Source organism: Eptesicus fuscus, chromosome 15, assembly GCF_027574615.1.
Source record: "Eptesicus fuscus isolate TK198812 chromosome 15, DD_ASM_mEF_20220401, whole genome shotgun sequence".
Taxonomy (NCBI): domain Eukaryota; kingdom Metazoa; phylum Chordata; class Mammalia; order Chiroptera; family Vespertilionidae; genus Eptesicus; species Eptesicus fuscus.
Window position 1 is genome coordinate 21076568 of NC_072487.1, and position 22880 is coordinate 21099447.

General features: G+C 39.7%; 1 protein-coding gene across 1 annotated transcript in view; it reads left to right on the forward strand.

Annotated features, from left to right (window-relative positions):
• Positions 1-22880, forward strand: part of BNC2 (basonuclin 2) — a 421518-nt gene that overhangs the window by 271074 nt on the left and 127564 nt on the right. The window lies entirely within an intron of this gene.

A 22880-nucleotide genomic window follows, 5' to 3' on the forward strand; every position in this document is an offset into this window, starting at 1 on the left:
TCTGGATGACTGCTCACCCTTCGTATATGCCGTAGGGGCTGAGCGAATCCTCCCAGGTGTTAAATGTCGTATAATCGAAGGTGGGTGACAAAGTGAACGGGAACATTGTTTGGCTGGTATCTGAGAAAGTAATCCGTAAATAACCCCTTTCAGTGTGTGCTGGGATTGGGGGTGGCCAGGATTGGTGGTGTGTGAGCTTTGTCTGGGTGTGTGTTGGGGTGGCCAGCATTGGTGGTGTGTGAGCTTTGTCTGGGTGTGTGTTGGGGTGGCCAGCATTGGTGGTGTGTGAGCTTTGTCTGCGTGTGTGTTGGGGTGGCCAGCATTGGTGGTGTGTGAGCTTTGTCTGGGTGTGTGTTGGGGTGGCCAGCATTGGTGGTGTGTGAGCTTTGTCTGGGTGTGTGTTGGGGTGGCCAGGATTGGTGGTGTGTGAGCTTTGTCTGGGTGTGTGTTGGGGTGGCCAGCATTGGTGGTGTGTGAGCTTTGTCTGGGTGTGTGTTGGGGTGGCCAGCATTGGTGGTGTGTGAGGTCTGTGTCGGTATGTGTGTGTGACGAAGGTGATCCAGGCCAAGGCTGGCAGTGTTGAGGCTTTAGCCAGATGCACAGAGCTGTTCCATCAATGTGCCTGCCCTAAGCATTTCACTTGTTCTTATATATGGCTTATGTTTTTTTTACGTTTAGGCAAAGGGAGACTGGTAAATAAGTAGAGATATTTTCTTTACTGCCTAGACTATAGAATTTTTAAAGATAGGTAATGTTTATACAAGAAATTCTGGCTTGAGATTTCTTTGACAGCCTTTCTAGGTTCTTAAGTGGTCACATTCTTCATTCCCAAGCAGTGCCAAATACCGAGTGGGTTGTGTTTTTATGAATGTCATGTTATTCTAGCAAGATCTGAAGTAACAACACCAGGCTCTGCTTTGAAATGCTTTTCATTTATCATGTCCCTTGCTCGTTAGAGTGTGTATGTTGGCCTTGTGGGGACATTTCAGCCATGTTTCTATGAGGGGGAGTGAGAAGAGGTGGACATAGTAGTATGAGGGGAATAGACTGGAAGGAGTGTGCCTGGCAGGTATAGCCACCATCTGTCAGTGCCCCCAGGGATGGAGCTCATTCCTGCTTCAAGTAAAGGCCAACATCTGGAACAACCCTCAGGCCAGTTTTGAACAACAGAGGAGCTGCTGTTACTTACGCAGTCTATGTTTGATACTGCATTTGATGACCTCTTCTTCTCTCTCCCTATCTTAGTTTCTTAGGGCTGCCACAGCAAAATGCCACAGGCTGGGTGGCTTTAACATCAGAAATTTATGGAGACTAGAAGTCCAAAATCAGGGTGTTGTCAAGGTTGGTTTCAGTCTGAGAACTATCTGCTTGGCTTGCAGATGGCTGCCCTCTCGCTGTGTGTCCTCAAATGGTCTTTCCTCTGTGATGTGTCTGTATTCACACTTCCTCTTCCTATCAGGACACCAATAAATTTGGATTGGGGACTGTACTCTCTACGGGCCTCATTTTAACGTAATCACCTCTTTAAAAGCCCAATTTCCAAATACATCACATTCTGAAATACTGGAGGGTAAGGCTTCAATCTCTGAACTTTAGGGGAGCACAATTCTAAATAACACTTTCTAAATAGCCTTCTCAACCTGAAGAGGTACTGCTTATGTCCCAAGTCCATCAAGAATCACGGGGCGGTATTGGGTTAAAACAGCCCTGCAGCTTCAGTGGCATGTAGCTCAACATCTCTCCATCTTGGGGTATTTTTTTTTTAATCTACAGTATAAGGTTAATGATACTTTGTAGAATTATTGTGAGGATTAAGATAAAGTATATGAAGCCTTTAAAATAAATGATACATGTTTAAAGTAACAAACTGGACAATGGATGAGCAATAAGGGGGGGGTGGTCAGTTACTAAACAAAGGGCTTTTCATTTGTTCACTCTGATTTTTTTAAAGCCATCTTGTGTTACCATCATCTGTCTACTGTGGTCGCCTTGTGAGTATAAGCGTTTACTGTGTCACCAGTTTGTTCCATCTCTCCAACTTCCACGTGCATATTACATTAGTAGTAATAGGGGGAAGCAATATTTCTTCCTTCTCGAACAGCATAAATTATTCCTGGCCAATGGTTGTTTCTAAGGCTTTCTAAAGGATGTAATTTTTCACCAAAGTTGAATAAGGGTATTTCTGTTGTATCAGACTCTGCTTTTCCTACTGTGTCATTAGAAATCCTCTGATTCTGGGATACTACTTTCGGAGTTTCTCAGATTTTACTATCCTTCACCACTCTTACCACCTTGACCTCTCTTTCCCCCCATAACACAGACGTGTCCGTATACAATTCAGAATACATGCGCACACATTGACAAACCCTAGTCTTCCTCTATCCACGGGCAAGTACAACAGTGAGGGGTTAGCTTCTAGCTTCCGAGTTGGCAGTGGGCTGAGAGCACCTCCTCTTTTTGCCCTTAGCATTGAAACTAACCGCCTCATTCTCTCCCTCTGCGCAGAAACCCTGAAGTCATGTCTCCAGTTACTTCTGCTCAGAGGTGAAATGCAGCAGTCTTCCTAGCTGCCTCACACAGTGCAATGTCTGTGTAGGACAAGGAGGAAGTGACTTGTTTTTTTCTAGTGAGTGATTTTAAGTGGATGGAACAGCAAAAGACTACCGAGATATACCTCATAGAAGTGTTTCATCGTAGCACTGAACACATGCCACCTTTACTGTACTGTAAAAAAAAAAAAATCCCCTATGTTTACTATTAAAAAATAACCAAATGCCAAAATCAGGTGTTCTCTACAGAAAGAAGAATTTTTTTTGAAAAATTTCAGCCAGCCTCTTTTGAATAAATGTTTTCCTGTATCTCCACTGTTGGCAGCATCTTTGGTTTCTTTATAAGTTGGATTTCATGGTCATTGTACATTACACACACACACACACACACACACACACACACACACACACTCATACACTCATTCACTTCATTACTTTACAAATTGCTTCTCAAACCTGCTTGAATTGTTGACATTAGCAGTATCACAAAAATCTTTAAGAAAAATGTTTTAAAAATTACAGCGAGTGGGTGATTAATTTATCATATATAACACCTGGGTTTTAAAATCACTCACTGGACCCCGATTCTATTCACAAATTACTTCCTTGAAATCTTTAGTACCATTGACTTAAGGGAGTGAGGGGGAACAAAAAAAAAGTTCCTTGAATATAAATAGGCATTTATTTCCTTCTGAATTAATAAAGGATTTCCTGCCCTTTCCTCTCCATTAGTGAATTTCAACTCTTTTACTTTGATATTAGAAAGCAGGGCTTTATTGTATTTAACTTTATTTAAAACAAGCTTTTTTGGGGTATAGAATGTCTATGCCTGTACTGTATAATAACTTAGTTGGTATGCCAGAAATAACCCAGAGTTTCTAATTTTGTCATATTTCTATTTAGCATTCTTGGATAAAGGACTTGTGCATACTGCCACTTAATTCACTTAACAACTGTATTTTTTTCCTCCTCTGTTTTGCATTGTATTTCCTATGCTTTCCCTTCAGTCACCTAGAATGATCGAGTGAGTCTTGAAAAATTATTTTTTTAAAAACATATTTGCCTAGCTGGAGTGGCTTAATGGTTGAGCATCTACCTATGAACCAGGAGGTCATGGTTCAATTCCTGGTCAGGGCACATGCCCGGGTTGTGGGCTCAATCCCCAGTGTGGGGCATGCAGGAAGCAGCTGATGAATGATTTTCTCTCAGCATTGATCTCTCTCTCTCTCTCTCTCTCTCTCTCTCTCTCTCTCTCTTTCTCTCTCTCTTTCCCCCCCTCTTCCTCCCTCCCTTCCTCCTTCCCCACCCTCTTTCCCCCTTCATCTCTGAAATCAATAACAATATATTTTTAAAAATACATATTTTATAAGTTCTTGGTTCAAAAGTGCCAAATAATATATCAGGCTTCTTTTCTGGTGACATAAATGTTTATGTTGGTAGAAATTCAGTTTGTTGTGTTTTGACCCTTTCCCACCATACTAGAGTAGTTATTCTTCCATTCACCGAATTATAGCTTCAGCCAAAGAGTTTACAAAGTCTTAGGAATTAGTAAGTATTACCACATACACCCAGTGGTGTGTAAGGGTGGAGCAGGGAGAAGAGTGCTCCCACCTCAGAGTTTTCCTGGAGGAATCTGCTTCTAGTGGGAAGTGTTCCAATAGGACCTCCTTGCCTTTGTGACAAACTGGAGGTGTGGTGAAAGGTTAAGAACTGTTGTACTGAATCATTTTTGTTTATTATTTCAAGATGAGTTTCAATGTCATTGTCTAGATAAATACTTTATTTCTAAACCATTAAGAGTATAAATAAAGTAGTAACATTTTTTTTAAAAAGTAAGTTATTTTCTAAATGATTTTTAGGAATATTTAATGATAATACAAACATCTGGAAACTTATTTTTTATTATGATGCGGTATATTTGATAAAAGAGGAGGGCAGATTTTTAAAAGGTAATGTTTTTCCTTTCCTAGATTAGTAATTTTTACTTCTGAGGAAGCCCATTTGTTACAATTACCTTAAAAATCCCACTGTTTATTGGTATGTCTAGTAAGCATTTGGCAAGGATAGGAGGCTTGATGAATAAGAAATATATTACATAGTTTAGTGAACCCCACAGCAGCTTTCTCGGGTGTGAAATATTTTCTTCATAGAATACTTTGACTGTAAACCAATAGGATGTGCCATTCCAACAAGCTGTGTGATGCTGGAATTTTCATTCACTTCTAAGCAATCTGAACTAACACTGGTTATTTACTTTGGCCGAGGTCTGCCTGCAAGAATGCTTATTGCACTGGAAATCTTGAGACCTTTTCTTTATGTTCCATAAATGTGATTTCTCTTTACTATTTGCAATTCATTCAAGGAAAAGATAGTCCTACTTTATTACCTTAATTATTTGCTCATCAAGCCAGCTGCTTCTCTGCCAGTTTCCAAACTGTTCAGATTTTTTTAATGTCAAATGAGCAGGCTTGGCCATCAATCAATAGATATTTATTAAGCATACATCACATGTAAACTACTGTGCCAGGTATTCTTCAGTTCTGTGCCACAGGAAGTAGTGAGCAGTATAAAGTTAATTTAGTGTCATATAGCAACCAGCTTTATGGTTTAATGTACTGTAAGACTTAATATTCATATAATCCATTAATTCCAAACCTTTTTTTTAATAATTCACTGGAAGTAATTTTTTTTTCAGCATCACTGAATTTGAATTCTCAGCTCTGTACTTGATATATCTTATCAGAACAGGGGTATTTATCTCTATAAATAACCCTCACACAAATTGAAAATATCAGATATGGTGTACCCCTAAAACTAATAAAATGTTATATGTCATTTATATCTTAGACATAAAAGAAGAAAATCTAGGATATCCCCATTAAATTTGAATTTCAGGCAAACAATGAATAATTTATTTTATTTTATTTTTTAGTATTAGCATGTACCATGCAAATTTAGCTGAGTGCCTTGTGATTTTACTAACTAGTCTGGCAAGCATACACCGAGAAAAAAAATCATAGGACTAATTTGCATAAGTCAGGGCCATTGGTTCTGAGCATTCTATAATAATAAATGTTTTGATTAGGTCAGTTCTATGTTTAAAATCACGAGATCTCTGTTGTGTTTACAAATTCCTCTAATTTTTTGGCAGCATGGTACTTTAATAAGGACTTCAGCAGGGCAAATCAAAACTAGTCATTTTTCATTTTAACCCGAGAAAGGTCACGTGTCTTTATTATTTGTCCCAGTGTGTGCTCTTCTTATGAATTGTCTAAACATCTGTGAAAGTAGTTTATCCTCAACTGGTAACACTGTAATATTCTCTCTGACTTGAGTCCAAAAGCCGGTATAACTGCCCTTTTTTCTTCCCTGCTTTTCTCCTCTTCCCGCCGCAAATGGGTCCTCATCATAAGCAACAAAGTATGACATCCCTATGACATCATGCTTATTCTGAGTAACTCAGCAGCAGTTTCTATGAGATAATTTGTAAATTTGTCAAGATCAAGAAAGGAGGGTGAGTAAAATTGAGTTTCCTCTGACAAAGGAAAGTAATACGCCCAGATATGAACCTGCAGGAAAGCCCTGGCCTTCCTCTTGCCTGCCCTGGAGGTGGTCCCAGGAAGAGGGAATTTTGCTTTTGGAGAAAAGTGTTGCAGGCTGTTGCTTAGGATTTAGTGAAATATCTAAGAAAGGCATTAACGTGAGTCCTTAGCACAGGAAAGTTAAGTGCAGGCTTCCCAGGGAATGCAGGCAAAGCCGGAACTTGATCCTTTGGGAAGATAGGTAGGTGGCCATGCTTCTCGGGCTTTGCTGAGAAGCACGTGGGTAGAAACCCCGCAGTCCTCTTCCCCTGGCCCACTGGTGTGGAAGAGGTGGGGACTCATGCTTTCTAGCAGTCTTAGCGCTTCCACATTGTGCTCTGAAACCTGGCAGTCCCTCGCTGCAAAATTCTCCTGTAATTAGGGAAACAGCTTTCAGCTGACTCCTAGCTCTGGCCAGGCAGCTGGGTCCTGGCCTTTTCATGGGACAGCGTCCCTGAACATTTGTTCATTTATTTTTATTTTAGAGAGCAAAAACAAGGCCATTTTCCTGCTTGGCACAGGGGCCTCCTTTGCTTGACCTGAGGGCATGTCACCCTCTTCTGCTTCTCTCCTTTACTCCCTGATCACCGCTGATTAGCTTTAAAGGGAGGACGCCCCACAAAGGCGGAGGTTTGGTGCTTGATTAATGGCAGTCACTGTATTCTTATTGAGTCCCTGAGCTGTTTATTTTGATTTGTTTCTCTGCCTGCCCACCTTTCAGATGATGCTTTGAACTCCCTAAAAAAAAAAAAAAAAATTTTTTTTTTTTTAAATCATAGCACAAACAGTGCCTCCTCTTAAAATCCTGGGCACTCTGCCTTTTAGCTCTCCAGATCTTTTCTTTCCTCCTCCTTCTTCTTTTTTTCTAGCTCCATTTTATTCAGCTGGAACAAGAGGTGGATCTGGTAAATTCTGGTCACTGAAGTGTACAGTGCCAAAGCACTGCTAAGGAGTTTCTAGGGAGGACCTGGAGATTGACGCATGCAAAGTGGGAACCGCAGCCTGTAAAGAAGCTTCAGGTGCACAAATGGGAGGCAGGATAAAGACTAGGTAAGAGTGCAGCTCTGCTTAGGTTCACATCCTGACATCCTGGCCCACCACTTACTATCAGAGTGGAATCGTGGCCAAGTTATGCAATTTCTGTTTTCTCCTCTGTGAAATGTGGACAATGATAACACCTACGCTAGAGTTCGTCCTAGGATTAAATGAGATAATCCACTTCGTGTTTAGTTGTTTTCATTATTGAACTCTGACAGAAGTGAAACTTCACCCTGGAGGATCTGACTTGCCTGCTTAGCTTAGTCTAGTGAATAAAAGGTGGGTGTGGCCAGACCAGTGGTCAAATCCCATTGCAGTTCTTTTATCTGTAAATTCAAATAATAATAGGAAAAACCTAACTATCACAGTGAGGTTTTGAAAGGATTAAATGAAGGAGTGGACATAATATTAAGGAGACTATCTAGAGCCTCACGTCAGGTCAGAGGTGATGGTGTGAGCTCCTTCCCCTTCCACCGAGGTTTCTTCAGTGCCCAGTGGCAGAGTTTAGGGCACTAGTTCTTTTGGCCAAGGGGCCAAGTGTTCCCAGGAGAATGTGTTTCCCCCAGAAAATCCAGGACAATTCCATACCTTCCATTTCCCTTAAAATTCCATTTAAGCCCTATTTGAACGGAAGTAGGAAACACTTTATCCCAAAAGTCACATTATGAGAAATTCAGACCAGTTGAAATGAATTGTAGGAATATATATGTGTTGAAAGTTCAAAACCCAGAAGTAGATGAATTTGAAACAGGGTTAAAGCTCCTTTTGCCTATTTCCACACCTATATTCTTGCATGCGAAGTGCTTTGATGGGCTAACCACTTTATCATTTTATTGCCCTTTATTACATCATAAATTTTTATATCTTGCTAACGATCCTACAGGAAGCTTAATTGTTTATAGGAACATCTTAATTAACTGGGGTTCACTAGGTTAAGCAGAACACAAATTGGAGGGGCTTCTAAATGAAATACATGCAACTCCTCACATTTTATTCAGGTTGCCCTGTTCAGACAAACTAGGAGAGTCTGCTAGGCAATAATGACCCAATATGCCTCAGCAAGATCATCTTGCTACTCTCAGTTATTCTTCCTTCTCTTTTGTGTCGTAAGTGACTGATGACTTCTTCCAACTGGGACATGTCCCTCTCCGTTTTTTGATTGAAGAGTGAAATCACTGACTGAGATAAAGACGGTATTTTAGATAAGTTCCAACTTGTATACTGGGAGGCATGAAATGTTGTTTATGCAACCCATTCCCTACCAGTCTTTGCCTTCTTGCATGGTAGATGTTTGTAGCACTTTAAAAGCTCCTTGAATTAATCTGTTACTAGTTAGTGAGCCTATAGCCAGAGCGACATATGGAAAGTATTTTAAGGAGTTACTGCCACAAATGGATAGATTCATAAGCAGTGTCTGTTAAGGGGCCTGTAGGAAGGAAGGTCCCTCTCTCCTTGAAGCTGCTCTTTGATACCCAGGGAAATCTCTACCTTGGCCTCCTAGGCCTCCCAGCCTGCTTGTATGATCAAGTGGCACTACAAAAGCAAGTCCTAACCCATCTGGCTGAAAGCATGGACTTGTTGGGCCAAGGAATGCAAAGGCAGCTTAGAACTAACGAAGCCACTATGTGGATTTGAGCACTTGCAATGTGCCTAGTCCTAACTGAGATATGTTGTAAGTATAAAGGATACACTGGGTTTTTAGTCTTTAAAATACACACACACACACACACACACACACACACACACACACTGGCCACATTATTATGATCTCTGAATGCATAATAATCTGGCCATTCAGTGTGTGTGTGTGTGTGTGTGTGCGTGTGTGTGTGTGTGTGTGTACACTAGAGGCCCGGTGCACAAAATTTGTGCACGGGGGGGGGGGGGAGGGTTCCCTCAGCCCAGCCTGCACCCTCTCCAACCTGGGATCCCTCTCACAATCCAGGACTGCTGGCTCCCAACTGCTCAACTGCCTGCCTTCCTGATTGCCCCTAACAGCTTCTGCCTGCCAGCCTGATCACCCCCTAACGACTCCCCTGCCAGCCTGATTGATGCCTAACTGCTCCCCTGCCAGCCTGTTTGCCCCTAACTGCCTTCCCCTGCAGGCCTGGTCACCCCTAACTGCTATCCCCTGCAGGCCTGGGTCCCCCCCCAACTGCCTTTCCCTGCAGGCCTGGTTGCCCCCAATTTCCCTCCTCTGCCGGCCTGGTCACCCCTAACTGCCCTCCCTTGCAGGCCTGGTCCCTCCCAACTACCCTCCCCTGCTGGCCTGATCGCCCACAACTGCCCTCCCCTGCTGGCCATCTTGTGGCGGCCATCTTGTGTCCACATAGGGCAGCCATCTTTGACCACGTGGGGGCAGCCATCTTGTGTGTTGGAGTGATGGTCAATTTGCATATTTCTCTTTTATTAGATAGAATAGAGGCCTGGTACACGGGTGGGGGCCAGCTGGTTTGCCCTGAAGGGTGTCCCGGATCAGGGTGGGGGTTCCCTTGGGGTGTGGGGCAGCCTGGGTGAGGGGCATGTGGTGGTTTGCAGGCCAGCCACGCCCCCCAGTGACCAAAGCGGAGGTCCTGGTGTCTGGGATTTATTTATCTTTTATAATTGAAACTTTGTAGCCTTGAGCGAAGCCACGCCTCCTGCTTGCTCTGTGGCCGCAGCCATTTTTGTTGGGATTTATTTATCTTCTATAATTGAAACTTTCTGGCCTTGAGTGGAGGCCAAGGCAGGCCAGGGCAGGCCGAAAGCATGGCTTCCTCCATCACCGAGGCAACTCAAGCCTCCTGCTCTTTCCAGCTCCGTGGCTGCCGTCATTTTTGTTGGGATTTATTTAGTTTCTATAATTGAAACTTTGTAGCCTTGAGTGGAGGCCTAGGCTGGCCAGGGTGTGCAGAAAGCTTGGCTTCCTCCATCGCCAGGGAAACCCAAGCTTCCTGCTTGCTCTGTGGCCGCAGCCATCTTGGTTGGGTTAATTTGCACACTTGCTCCTGATTGGCTGGGGCATGGCTTGTGGGTGTGGTGGGGTGATGGTTAATTTGCATATTATGCTTTTATTAGGTAGGATATATATTAGAGGCCCAGTGCATGAATTCATGCATGGGTGGGGTCTGGCCAGCCTGGCTGGCCTGCCTGCTGGTCAAACTCCTGGTCGAGGGGACAGTTTACATATTAGCCTTTTTTTATATAGGATATACACTGAGTGGCCAGATTATTATGCATTCAGAGATCATAATAATCTGGCCACTCAGTGTATATATACATATAAAATTTCATTAAGAATTATTCTTATATTGTCTATATATTTATTTCATGTATATTAAATTTATTTTAAATAAAATAATTTAAAAATAGTTTCATTGTTTATTTTTCACTTTTTAAATGAGACTAGAAAAATGAAAATTGCACATGTGAGTTGACTTCTATTTCTGTTAGAATCACTCTGCTAGGCCCTAAGTGTTAGATAATGTATTTGGAGAAGTGGAGCTTAGGTTAAAGGGATTTGCTGGCAGAGTAGTTCAGATTGGTGTTGAGAATCCTAAAAGCCCAAGTCCTGGATCTCGTCCTCCTTTCACTCATCGCTGTCAACTCTGTCCCAGCCCTTTGTGCTTTCACACTTGCCCCATCACGGATCCTGCCCCCGGTCATCAGGAGCACATGCATCCTCTGTGTGCTCTCAGTGTACTCTACCTGGACCGGAAGGGTGGTTTCTGTGGGATACTGACCCCTCCCCTGGATTGGGAGCTCAGGAAGGTCACTTCCTCATCTCCTTGTGCTGTTACCGACCCCAGCATCTCCCCTGCAGGAGCACATGGAACAGCGGTTCATGGCAGGTCTCACAAGTGTATCTCAGAATCTCTGATTCCTAATTGCCAGTCTCTTTTCCACTAGCCTGCAAACACCTTGCCTTTAGTCCCGTTTCTGCATTTCTCCTTTCTAGCCCTCACTCTGCTTTCACTTCTGCTGTTTCTTCTGTGTCTTCAGACAACAAAACAAGTGAAAGGTAGGTGAGAGTGTTTAGTAGCCTCACTAACAGGGAGTGCATTTTAGAGAAGTTAAATTTATTTGATCATTAACAGATGTCAGCATTTTTGTTTTACTAGTAGTCAGAAGGGTACGGTCTTGGAGTGAAATATCTTCCCCTTGTATTTAGTAGTTCTTCAATACTCCTTTCCCTGCAAAAGTCTGAGAGCAAGAAATTCTCCCCTCCCCACTTTTGGCTGTTCAGGTTTTCTACTATCAGTAATAATTAAAAAACAAATCAACCTCTAACATAAAAGAAAACACCTGTTTCGCTTGGAGAACTTGGCCAGGGAGGTCTTTTTCCTGACAGGCCAAAAGCGACCATCACAGGGCCCCTTATAAAAAAAAAAAAATCATTTTTTCTCTCTATTTCTTGTGAGCATTGGCAGAAACTCTGACAAGCAGTTCTTCATATTTTATTATGTTCTTGTCTGCAGAATCTCTGTCAGGCAAAAACCTTGTCAGCGGAAAACCTGTCGTAGGATCAGAGGAGACAAAAACAGGTGTCACACAGGCAGTCAAAACTGAAGGAAAAAAAGATTAGGCTAAAGAGAGAGAGGCAGACAATTACATTAATGCCATTGCTTTTATCTTATAGATGTGTGTTATTATCTCGGGGTGCTGAGTGCGCAATTGCCTCAAAGAAAAGTAGACAGGAGACAAGGGAAACTTGATAGTTATTAACTGAAGAGGCAGTGTGTCAAAGCTGGATGGGGTTCAAAGTTTTGCAAAGGAAAAAAACTGCAGGCAGCACGCAAAGGCTGTGTGGTTCTGCTTTCGGCTACATATACCTAGTAGCAATCTAACATTTTCTACTTGGAAACAGATCATAGAGAGAAAAATTAATGAAAGATTTCATTTGGAGGTTTTTGGGGTAACATTTATCCTGTATACGTGCGACTGATTCATAATCTTTTCTCTCTTATAAAAATCTTGCCACAATGTGAGACATGGTGAGGCATGAAGACAGGCATTTGTCAGTTCAGCTGTGTTGTTTGGATATGTTTAAAACACCTATTATCAACACACTTTTAATTAAAAAAAAGCTATTAAGAAGTCCTTTTACTAAGTGTGAACATCTGTACGTGCAAGCTGTAAATTAGGAAATCACATATGTGTGCCTCAGTCAGAGACTAAATGAACTTGGCAAGTGTTTTCTATTACTGGTTCTTAAATACAGTGAAATATCTAAAGGAAAGAAATGGCTACATTTTAAAATCTGGATTTATTTTTTTTATTTTGTCTGTTGATACTGATTAATAGAACTTTTAATTAGAAAGTATGGTCATTATCATTATCAAATTGGTAACCAGGATTCAAAGTGCTAACAAGCATGCTCCCTTGGTTTCTTTGTTCACATTGTTTCAGGAGATTTTACTTCTTTCCTGAAAGTTTGAACTCCATTACATGTCTCTGACAGTATAAAATAGTGTTATTTTGCCAGTGGCCTCAAAGATGTTTATCCTTGTGGGTAACTCATATGTGTCAAACAGCCAGCTAGTAGAGGATGGGATGGTAACTTCAAGGTTTCCTGGTCTGCTCAATCATACTTTGATCATATTAGCAGGAAAATCAGTTAAGTATTGCTTTAGTCCTTAACATTTTTTTGTGCTCTTGCATTTAAAAATTAGTTAATCTAGACTTTTCCTAAGACTTGAGACTACCTTCTTAAGGTGTTTTTTTTTTTTTTTAAACGAGCAAATCGTTATATGTAAGGTCTTTTATTCCACCAGTCATGGATGCAAAGCAGTGTGATACTTGATATATGCATTAGGCAAATCCAGCAATCCAGAAGAAAACACACATCAGTGTCAGAAGTGTGTGTGATAGACCAGACTTGTAAGGGATTACAGTAGGGGGAAACAGAGAAAGATTGATTATAGATTTAGAATGAGATTTCAGGCTGACTTACTGAGAGGGGGAAGGAAAATACTTGTGACACAAGGGGATGTTCGTTTAAAAAAAAAAAGATGGAATATAATAATTTCTTTCTTTTAGGCATTTCTTACCAGATGCTGGCTTTATGTATCACTGCTCTCTTAGTTTTGAAATGTTTCTTCACCTCCTCTGATAAAGTTTAAAGCAGATGTTCTATCAAAAGTAAATATGCCTTTCATTTACAATGTTACCTTAATGAAATTCTTAGATAGATATATGTGGTTTCAAGAAAACGTAGTCTTTAATGCTAATAAGTTGGGGTAGGGTGATTATTCTCTTACAGAAGAATTCATTTTCTATTTGTTTATTTAGTAAAAAGGACCTACATGTTTCATTCAAGTAGCATATTCCAGTCATTACTTTTAAAATGAGATGTTTTGTAGTCAGTGTGCATTTAGTTCATTGATCTATACATTACATAAAGCAAAGTTTGTGGAGTCAACTTTCAGCTAGCCTTGATGACGAAGGGTTGGCTAGAATAGCAGCACTAATGACCCCCAAACCTGGGTTCAGCAAGTACATTCAATTACCAAGTCTCTTCCCAGATTTACTGTCAAGTTTGCAGATTAAATTTTCTCTTTTCCCCTCACTACCTTCTGATGGAGTTGCTGCAAATGAGGAAAGACGTGCCCCCAAAAGTGGACCATGTAAGGAAGAGGGAGGAGAAGTGAAACCAAGAGCCCGTTTAATCTGCTAGCCAAGAGAGTGAGCTTCTGAACAGCCAAGTGTTGACAGTCTACTTTTATGTGTGCCTCAGTCAGACTTTAATGATTTCCAAAGTCTGTTGTGAAGACTTTATTATGCACAAGGCCCCAGGGGGGAAATGCCAATCAGTTTGAAATATTACCTATATAGTCTCAAGTGGAGCTCAAATTCTACCCTGGACTAATTGTGGGTGTTTGTGTGTGCCTACCCACAGACTCTCAAAGCTACATGTCAACTAGGGATGATTAAAATCCATAGGACAGTGGGGGGCTCATTGGAATTACTTTGGTCCCCCTTCCCTCCTTTACAGTCTAGAATGGCATTCATAACAGATCATAAGATATTCATATATTTATCCCTCATGTATTAAGGGACAAGAAGAAAATGAAGGACCATTCACGTAAGGTATCTAAAGCATAGTAACGTAATCAAGGTTTATGGAGGTTCAGTGGAATTTTTTTTTTTCTTAAAACACTAGCACACTATTTGTTCAAGAAAAAAAAATAAACCCTTCACACATAAGGGCTGACAGTTTTTATCACCAGGCTCGGGGAACAACTCTTTCAGCTGCATGTCATTCTTTTTTTTTTTCCTTTCTTAAAAAAAAAATAATTCTAGAAGCAAGCCTTTTTTCTCCTTGGTATTAAATATCCTAATTAATTCAACCTTGACAGATACAGTTAGAAAGTTGTGACTTAAATGGAACATGAGTTATTTTGTACTTAATTTGCTCCCAATTACATAGTTCTTTTCCCCAAAAGTAGGGAATAAAATGTGTAGATCTTAAATATTACTTCAAGTCATAAGAATTTTTTCTCTTATGAACAATCATTGTCCGCCTTTGTGATTGATCCCCTGATTCACTAAAAAGTTTTTACTATGTCATCATTGCCATTTACTAATGTTCTCCCCAAGTGCTATGGCTTTTATTAGGATCTGGCTTACAATCTACGGGTAAGTTAAGCCTTGCCTTGAGCCCTGAGGCCCTGCCTAGTAAGAGAGCTGAGTCTTATAATGGGAAAGGATTGATGTTATAATGATTCCAAAGGGCCCCTTTATGATGAAATTCTAAATACGCGAAATCCCATTAAAGCTGTACAAGTTCATGGGCTAGCTACATTGAAATGACATATCATTATATTGGGTATAGTGTGCATATTATAAAGTGTGATATAATTGGAAATTATTGGTCACATTAGCAAGAATGAAGAGCCACCATCCTCATAAATTCAGAGGTGATGGCCTGGGCATTTGAAGTAGGAAAGAGAACAATAGTCTGTTTATAAGTAATCAAAATTTTAAAATCTGACCCCAGAAATTCCTCTAATAAAATCTTGTCACTCACAACTTCATTTTTGAATTCCTAACGTAATCGTGGAAAGAATTCCTAAAACAATCCCTTAAAACACACGTTAAATATTAATCAATTGGAAATTAATAGTATTCTAGGTCCCAGAGCTCCTAAAAGCTGACCACTTGATGCTGTTATAATTTGGAATCCTAAGGGGAGTTGAGGCAATAGATGGGGAGTTCTCCAAACAATTAGCCGGGCAATTTAAGGCTCACTGGGCTTTCTCCCAAAATTAAAGAATAAGGCTGCTTTAATTTTTTGAACTTGTAAAATTGCTTCAAATTAGCATTTAAAAATTTAAAAATATCCAGGGCAGGATTGGAAATTAGTGAAATAAAAGGTTTCCTTTTATTTAGGCCATTTCATACAAATTTTTAATTGTTTTACTCAGCAAAGTAGGTGGCTTTGAAAAATCACTCCACTTTGCTAACTTCTTTTTTTATTGAATGGCTATAAGTTTCATATTGCCATGCCTGAACAGCTATTAGGTGGAGCCCACTGGACGTAGGGCCTGAAATGTTCAAGTATGTTCCTGTGAAAACCACCTTAGTCACTTGAATTTGGCTTTTAAAGAAAGTTATGTTTTAAAAAAAAAAAAAAGTTGTGGAAAACTAAGAACTATAAACTGTCACTGAGAGCCAATTTTCTAGGATCAGTGAAAAGCACTTTTATACTCCTACATTAAGAAAAAAAAGTATCTGAATATGTTCTTATTTCTGTGACCTTCACAGAAAATATTGGAAGTGAAGTCTGTAGAATTACAGGTTTACATTTATTTTAATTTATTTGAAGGCTTGGGGAGTAATTCCTGTTATTAAAAATTGAAATAAAAAATTGTTATTCACATTTCATTTGACAGATGCAAGTTCCTTTCTGACTACACCCCCCTCTCCCCAGCACGATTTTATATACTCAAACACTGAATTTTATCAAGGACATTACTTTGTTCTCTAAGTTAGCAATACAGTTAAAAGTATGTATTACTTTACATTTATTATATATTTTGCATTACACTTTATGCTTATTTTAGATTTACCTTACACACTTACATTAATGAACCACAAAAATTCCAGCTGTTGTTCTTATAGTGATTCTATTCTTGACAGAAATGAGTTTTCTTCATCCAGACTTATGTGTCATTTTTGTCTTGTGGCTTAGCCACCATTCTCCTTTGAAAAACTATAGATCCTTTCAAAGTGTTTATTGAAATTATATCCAGGCTTCAATTTCTCCTTTGTTTCATAGCCAGAAAATTATCAGTTTAAGCTTCTGTTTCAGGCATTTTAAATAAATCCAGGTAAATTATGTTCCCTCAGTAACTTAATTCACAGTGTAAGAAGCTCTTATTGTACGATTTCTAACTAGTACCCATATTGTGCAGTTAAACCCCCCTTTTTTCCAAGATAAAGTTCTGCATACTAAAGAAAGTTTGCTTTTTATTTCTCCAGGCATTTTGCAAAGGAAAAACAATCTTTTCTTTATAGATGCTATTCTTAAAGTCTTATTGTGTCACTCTTCTCTGACCACTTTCCAAAGTCTATACTGTACTTTTTTCTATAGCTATGAGACCATAAATCTAGCACATTTATCATACATCTAGTGATCTGCGCTATCATTTTTATAATGCCTATACATTATGATATATTTTATGTACTGTGATTAAGTTATTTTCTTTAACAATACTAGAGTTCGTACTGTTTTTGCCTAGAATTCCATTGGATACCTCCATATGATGCTTGAAGTGGTAGGAGAGGGAATAAATTATGCAAAGCTGGTCAGAATTACTGCTGGCCTGCAGCTCCAACTCACTCTCTAAACTGCTCTAATTACCTACCCCATCTTTCTCTAGAGGAGTACAAAAATGAAAAGGAAAGGGTTGAGAAAGGGACATGGGTGAAAATAAGAATTCGGTGGTATAGTGGAATCATACATTTAATTCTTCAGTGCAAATACATAATGGCCTTTTCCTATTCTCTGTACATTTAACTGTATTCATTCATTCAACAATAGGAGGGCTAAACACCTTGAGGGATTACATTTCAGTTAGGGTTGCTGTTTAGCATCAAGCTCTTGTTCGTAAATAGGCACATAAGTGACCCATTAAATGGGCAACATATGGTTGGGATGTACATGATTGGCACATGTAAGTGCCATGATTGTTGAGACAGATTTCTCTTATATGAGGGGACCTGTCCAGCCTTCATGGAAAAAACAACGTAGAATTTGAGTTGAAGCTAAAAGAAAAGGCTAATCAAAAGGCTAAATAAGAGGAAAGACACTTAAGAACAGCATTGAAAATAAAAGAAATCTAAGAAATGTAGTTCAGCAGGTGGAATCCTGCCTGTCTCTCTAGCTTTATCCTGTGCTTCTCTCCCTGTTCATGTCACAGCAGAATTGGCCTTGCCTGGGACACCCCCACCACCACCCCCATTTAATTCTGTTCTCATCTCACCTACCCAGTTTGTAATTCTGCATGTTAATGGGTATTTTAAAAGGCCTGATTTCCTCGTTAGTCTATTCACTTCTAGAGGGCCTGAGTCATATTTGTTTTTTCTTCACTAAATCTCTAATATTCCTTTAGTGACCAAATACTAAATGCTAGGAATGTTTGAAAGGCAGTGAGTACCTCACTGTGGTTGGAACAGAAGGCTTATGTCAGAGTTTTTAGGATGGGAAGTAAGTCTGTCTGTCCAAGGTCTCCTGACCCAGGTTATGGATTTTGTGTATTGCTGTTGGGAGCAGGGAGGCAGCACCATTGGAAACCCTGGAGCAGAGACAAGACATTCTAAGCTGTATTTTGAGAAGACTGACTTGAGGGTTGTACTAGGCCAGCCAAGAGTCACTTGCACTAATGGAGTTAGGAGAGTCTAAAAACCTATTCTAAAGCGAGGGAAGGTAGGCCAGAAAGGGGGGATCGATCCAGAGGAAACATCAATGTAAAAACCTTACAGGTACTGAGAAGTTGGAGATCATTTTGAATGTTCTTAATGTATTATGTTCATTGAGAAAAAACAACACCAAGAAGATAGAAATTTGCATCCATAGTGTGACCTCAATGATATAAAATTATGGATTAAAAAAGGTAGATGCATGTGCACAATAGTTGCCTTTGGGTAGTGGGATTATGGATGGTTATCTTTCTGTTTTCTCTTTCTCAAATTTATAACATTTTTTTTCAGTGAGTACCTATGACATACCCAATAAAAAAAAACACTATCCCCAACCCCACAAAGGGTATTATTTCAAGCATTTTTTGGCCTAGTTTCCTAGTCCTACCTTTTACAGCAATAGGGGGCAAGAACATGTTTGGAGTTGAGGGCAATGAGCTTGGGTAGAGCTCAGTGTACAGGTTAGAGACCACCTGCAGAGAGTAGGATTCCTAGAGGCAGATTATTCAGCCAGGCAGCTGGAGAGGCAGCTCCTCTGGAATCCTGACCTTTCCCCTGCATCGGAGTTGAGTTCCCCTTCAACCCCCCAAATTTATCCTGTAACCCTGCGTCACCTTCGCTCCAAGCATCTGTTTTTCTCCTGTAGCTTGGTCTTGATTCTGTATTCTCCTTGAAATTAAGGTAGGGGGTCTGTCTTCAAGCTTAGGCTTGCGTATCTCCAAACGAATCTTGAAAACGAGCCACCCTAACATTTCATATGCTGAGTAAACTCACCAAGGTCATACAGCAAGTAGGTGGCTGAGCTGGGATCTAAACAACCCCTGGAGTCTGTCGTAGAAACTGTCCTTAATCTGCGGGACAACAAACACCACTGGGAACTTTACATTATTGCTGAAAGTCATTTTTTAAATTATCACTGAAGACTTAGCTATCTTAATTGATGAAAGTTTCCACCAGCGCTTATGGTCAGATGAAACTGCCAAATCTGACTTAACTTTAACTGAGAAAAATTAAACCCACATTTCAATTCAAATAGAGGTATTAACATATATTTTGAGAAACATAATAAAAACATCAGTAAATTGTGGGCTATGTTTCATAGATTACTAAAACAGTCCAGAATAAAAGGTGGAGCTAATAAAGTTAATTTGGTTTATAATAGAAATACTATTTCTCACTAGTTAATATGTAATGATGTACTGTAATATATAACTTAAATGGATTTTTTAAAATGAAATGAGGAATATATTAGAAGCCATGGTATTACTTTGATAATTTGGTTCCATTTGTATATCACAATCAGTTGTTGGACTTTAGAAACAAATTAGATAAGGGTCATATATAAAAACATTCATTAATTTTGCTAGATCTCATGGTCAAAAATGTTTTGTGTACTTAATGAAACAAATTATATTTAGCTAAAAATTAAGTGCTTTGGCATTCAAATCATAATTTATTTTAATTTTAGTTTTAATAGGATGTGGAATATTGCCTAAGATGGCAAATGGTTAATTATAACTAAAATAAATATTTTTATATTCTTTGATTAAGTGGGTTGTAACTACCTTATCAAATGATAAGCATAGTTTCTGCAAGAAATCATGTAAAATTTCCATCCACAGCTTGTATCTAGTATTTTACAAATTTTGTAGGTACCGGAAAATGTTCAAACTTAATTTGAGAGTAGGCATCACTTACATGCGCCCAGTGCTTCTCTTCCCAAGTGATGACACCACCTAGCATTAGGAATAGTTGAAAGGAATGGCTTATCTTCGAGTAGGTGGGGCTGGGGTCAGGAGGAGCCATTTTCAGTATTGGGCATTTTTTGCTTCACTTTCACTAGATATTTAATAAAGAGTGATACAGTATTAAACTAGATAGGAATGCAGACGTGAGTGCATTATCATTGCTCCACTCTCCATTTTATTTGAATTCTGAATATTCCAACACAGACCCAATACCCGGTTCTAGTTTCCCTTTAGTCGTGTATGTATAGTCAAGGAAACCTTTTGCAGATTCTTGGTACTTTTATTAATCATTAGAGAAAGCTTTCATGCAGCAATTGAAATCACCAATTATTTTGGCACCCAGGAGAGTTTTACACCCTGGACCAGTGAGTATCCTAAAAGGCAAGTCAGACTATACCTTTATTTCATAAAGAAGGAAGGGTACTATTTTCAGAGGAGAAATGGGAATGGATAATTTGCATGGACTTGCAGGCCTGTTCTCAGGTGGATTGACTTTAGGAGAGTAAATATAGGATTGCAGGATCTGGAAATTGAGTTCCTATGTCTCCATACCTTTTGGAAGGCCTTCCCATATCCCAGGTTTAGGCATATAAAGTTTGAAGTTCAGTGAGTTAAGGCATCTCCTAGGGGAGTATTGTAAAATTTCCTACTCTGGTCATGTGATTCTAGTCCATCCCTGCGCCCAAACTCTATCTGTGATTTTCAGTGGCCTGTGTGTGGTTTCTATCAGAAGCACCTGTGATGATTTTTCAAACATGACCATCTCCCTCTTGCTCTTCTCCTTTAGGAGGCTGTGGCTCTGTGGCTGAGGTTTATCCAGCACCATCGTCAGTGGCTGTCACTGCTAAACATGTGCTCTACCCTCCAATCTGGCAGTCACTGCTTTAATTAAACTTCTGGACACTTGTCAGACTTTTACATGTAAAAGTATAAATCACTTTTATCTTATAGAATATTTAATATTTTCTATATCCTATTAAGAAGTAAACTTGTAAGCTTTCTACAAGTTTTGGCTCATCTGACTTTTTATACTTATCTCTAAATATTTTGCCTCAAGAGTTACACATTCTTTGGATATCAGTGCTCTTACACACACACCATTAGTTCAGTGGTTCTTAAAATATTGTCCCTGGCCAGGCAGCATTAGCATCCTGTGGAGATTTGTTAAAAATGCATATCCTTGGTCCCCAGACTCAATGAATCAGGAACTCTGGGGAGGTGGCCCAACAATCCATGTTTTAACAAGCTCTTCAGGTGATTCTGTTACATATTTATATTTAAGAACCTTACCCTTAGCTCGCCTCCTTTCTTGCTTGTAAATACCTAGTTTTTCTTACAAGACTATGCCTTCCCGGCAGAATTGCCCTCTCTTCTGTGTCCTAAAGTACTTTATCAAATTTTTTATAGCATTTATATTGCTTGCATCTGTCTACCTTTGAAGGTGGAGGCCACAACATAAATTACTTTTGCATCTGCATGCGACACCAACCTCGGTGATGAGTTAAGTGCTGGTGAATAAATGAATGTATGCATGAGTGAAGGAGAAGAGCATTTAGGAGGAGTGGTGATCAATAAGGTCAGCTGCTATGGAGAGATCATGGAAAATAATGAAGGAGAAAAGCTATTGGATTTCATAGTAAGGCAGGTGTTGGTGACCTTTGAAATGCTTGCTTCAGCAGAGTGATGGGCAAGAAGCCCAGATTGCTGGGAGTTAGGGACTTCTAACATGATGAAGATTTCCAAGTTCCCAGAGTTCCTTATTGACTATTTATCTGAACATGTGGTAGAAACAGAATTTTCTTGGGAGACATAACTAAGTGACCTTAGGCTGGTTGCTTAACCACATTGAGTCCGTGATCTCCAAATAGGTGATAATAGGAATAATGTGTGTTTTTTAATTTTTGAGAGGATAAAATGAGATTATTGTAATACCCTAGGATGATGCATGTTATTTAGTTAGTACTTGAAGGTCCATTTCCTTTATTCCCCCATAATTGTTTTTATTTATTAATGTTGATGGCACTTATCACCCTTTATAAATTTGTGTAAGATATTAAATTTTTAAGGATGTTTCATTCCAGTCATTGGAGAAACTGCATTTGACCTGGAACTAAAATACTTTTTACTGACACCTGCTTTGAAATTACATGGTACCCAGCTGGAAACTCCAAAGGTAGTTGTCTTAGTCAGGGCTCTTTTAGATAGAAGTTACAGAATCCTACTCCAAGCAGACATAAAAAGAGATAGTTTGTTGGCTTTTGTATCCCAAGATTCCAGGTAAGGTACCAGCACCCAAAATGACCATGTCCATACCTTCTGGATCAAACAATATTGGCAGTACCTGGTCTTTCTCAGATCACCTGCATCCCACCTGTCTTCCACGCGATTTTTTGTTCTCAAGCATATATTTACCAGTTTCAAATTTTGAGAAAGAAAAATTTCCCACTACTTATAACTAAAGTCCTTGATGCAACCTCATTGTTCAGACTAGTTCACTTGCCCATCCCTGTGGCCAAGCGACTGGGATGTGCTGGTTTTCCAGGACTGGCTTAAGGAATACTCTGTTTTATAAGATAGGGGAAGAATGGTTCCCCCAAAGGGAAATTCAGTTTCTGTTACTAGAATGAAAGAGAGTAGGTGCAAAGCAGGTAAAACAATTGATTCCATTTTATTGTGTAGAAATAAACTCCCTTTTCAAACCATGCTTCTGGGAACTCTAGGGTTCCAACTGAGAGGCTTAAACAAGTTGAAGAGAAAAAGGGAGTAACAAGCAAGTTCTCTAATCCATGCTCACTCCAGCTTCACTTTTATGGGTTTTTTTTTATACCCAGTTTTGGGTTAAGATTTTATTTGAAAATGATACTTTGGCAATACCATTGGTACAGGACAATTTAGCTGGTGGTTTGGCCCATCTATATATATAAAAAGCTAATATGCAAATTGTCCCCTCGGGATTTCGACTGGGAGACCTGAGTTTGATCGCTCGCTATGATGTGCGCTGACCACCAGGGGGGCGGCACAGATCGAAGGAAAGCCCCGGCCAGCAGCCAGAAGGCCCCCAT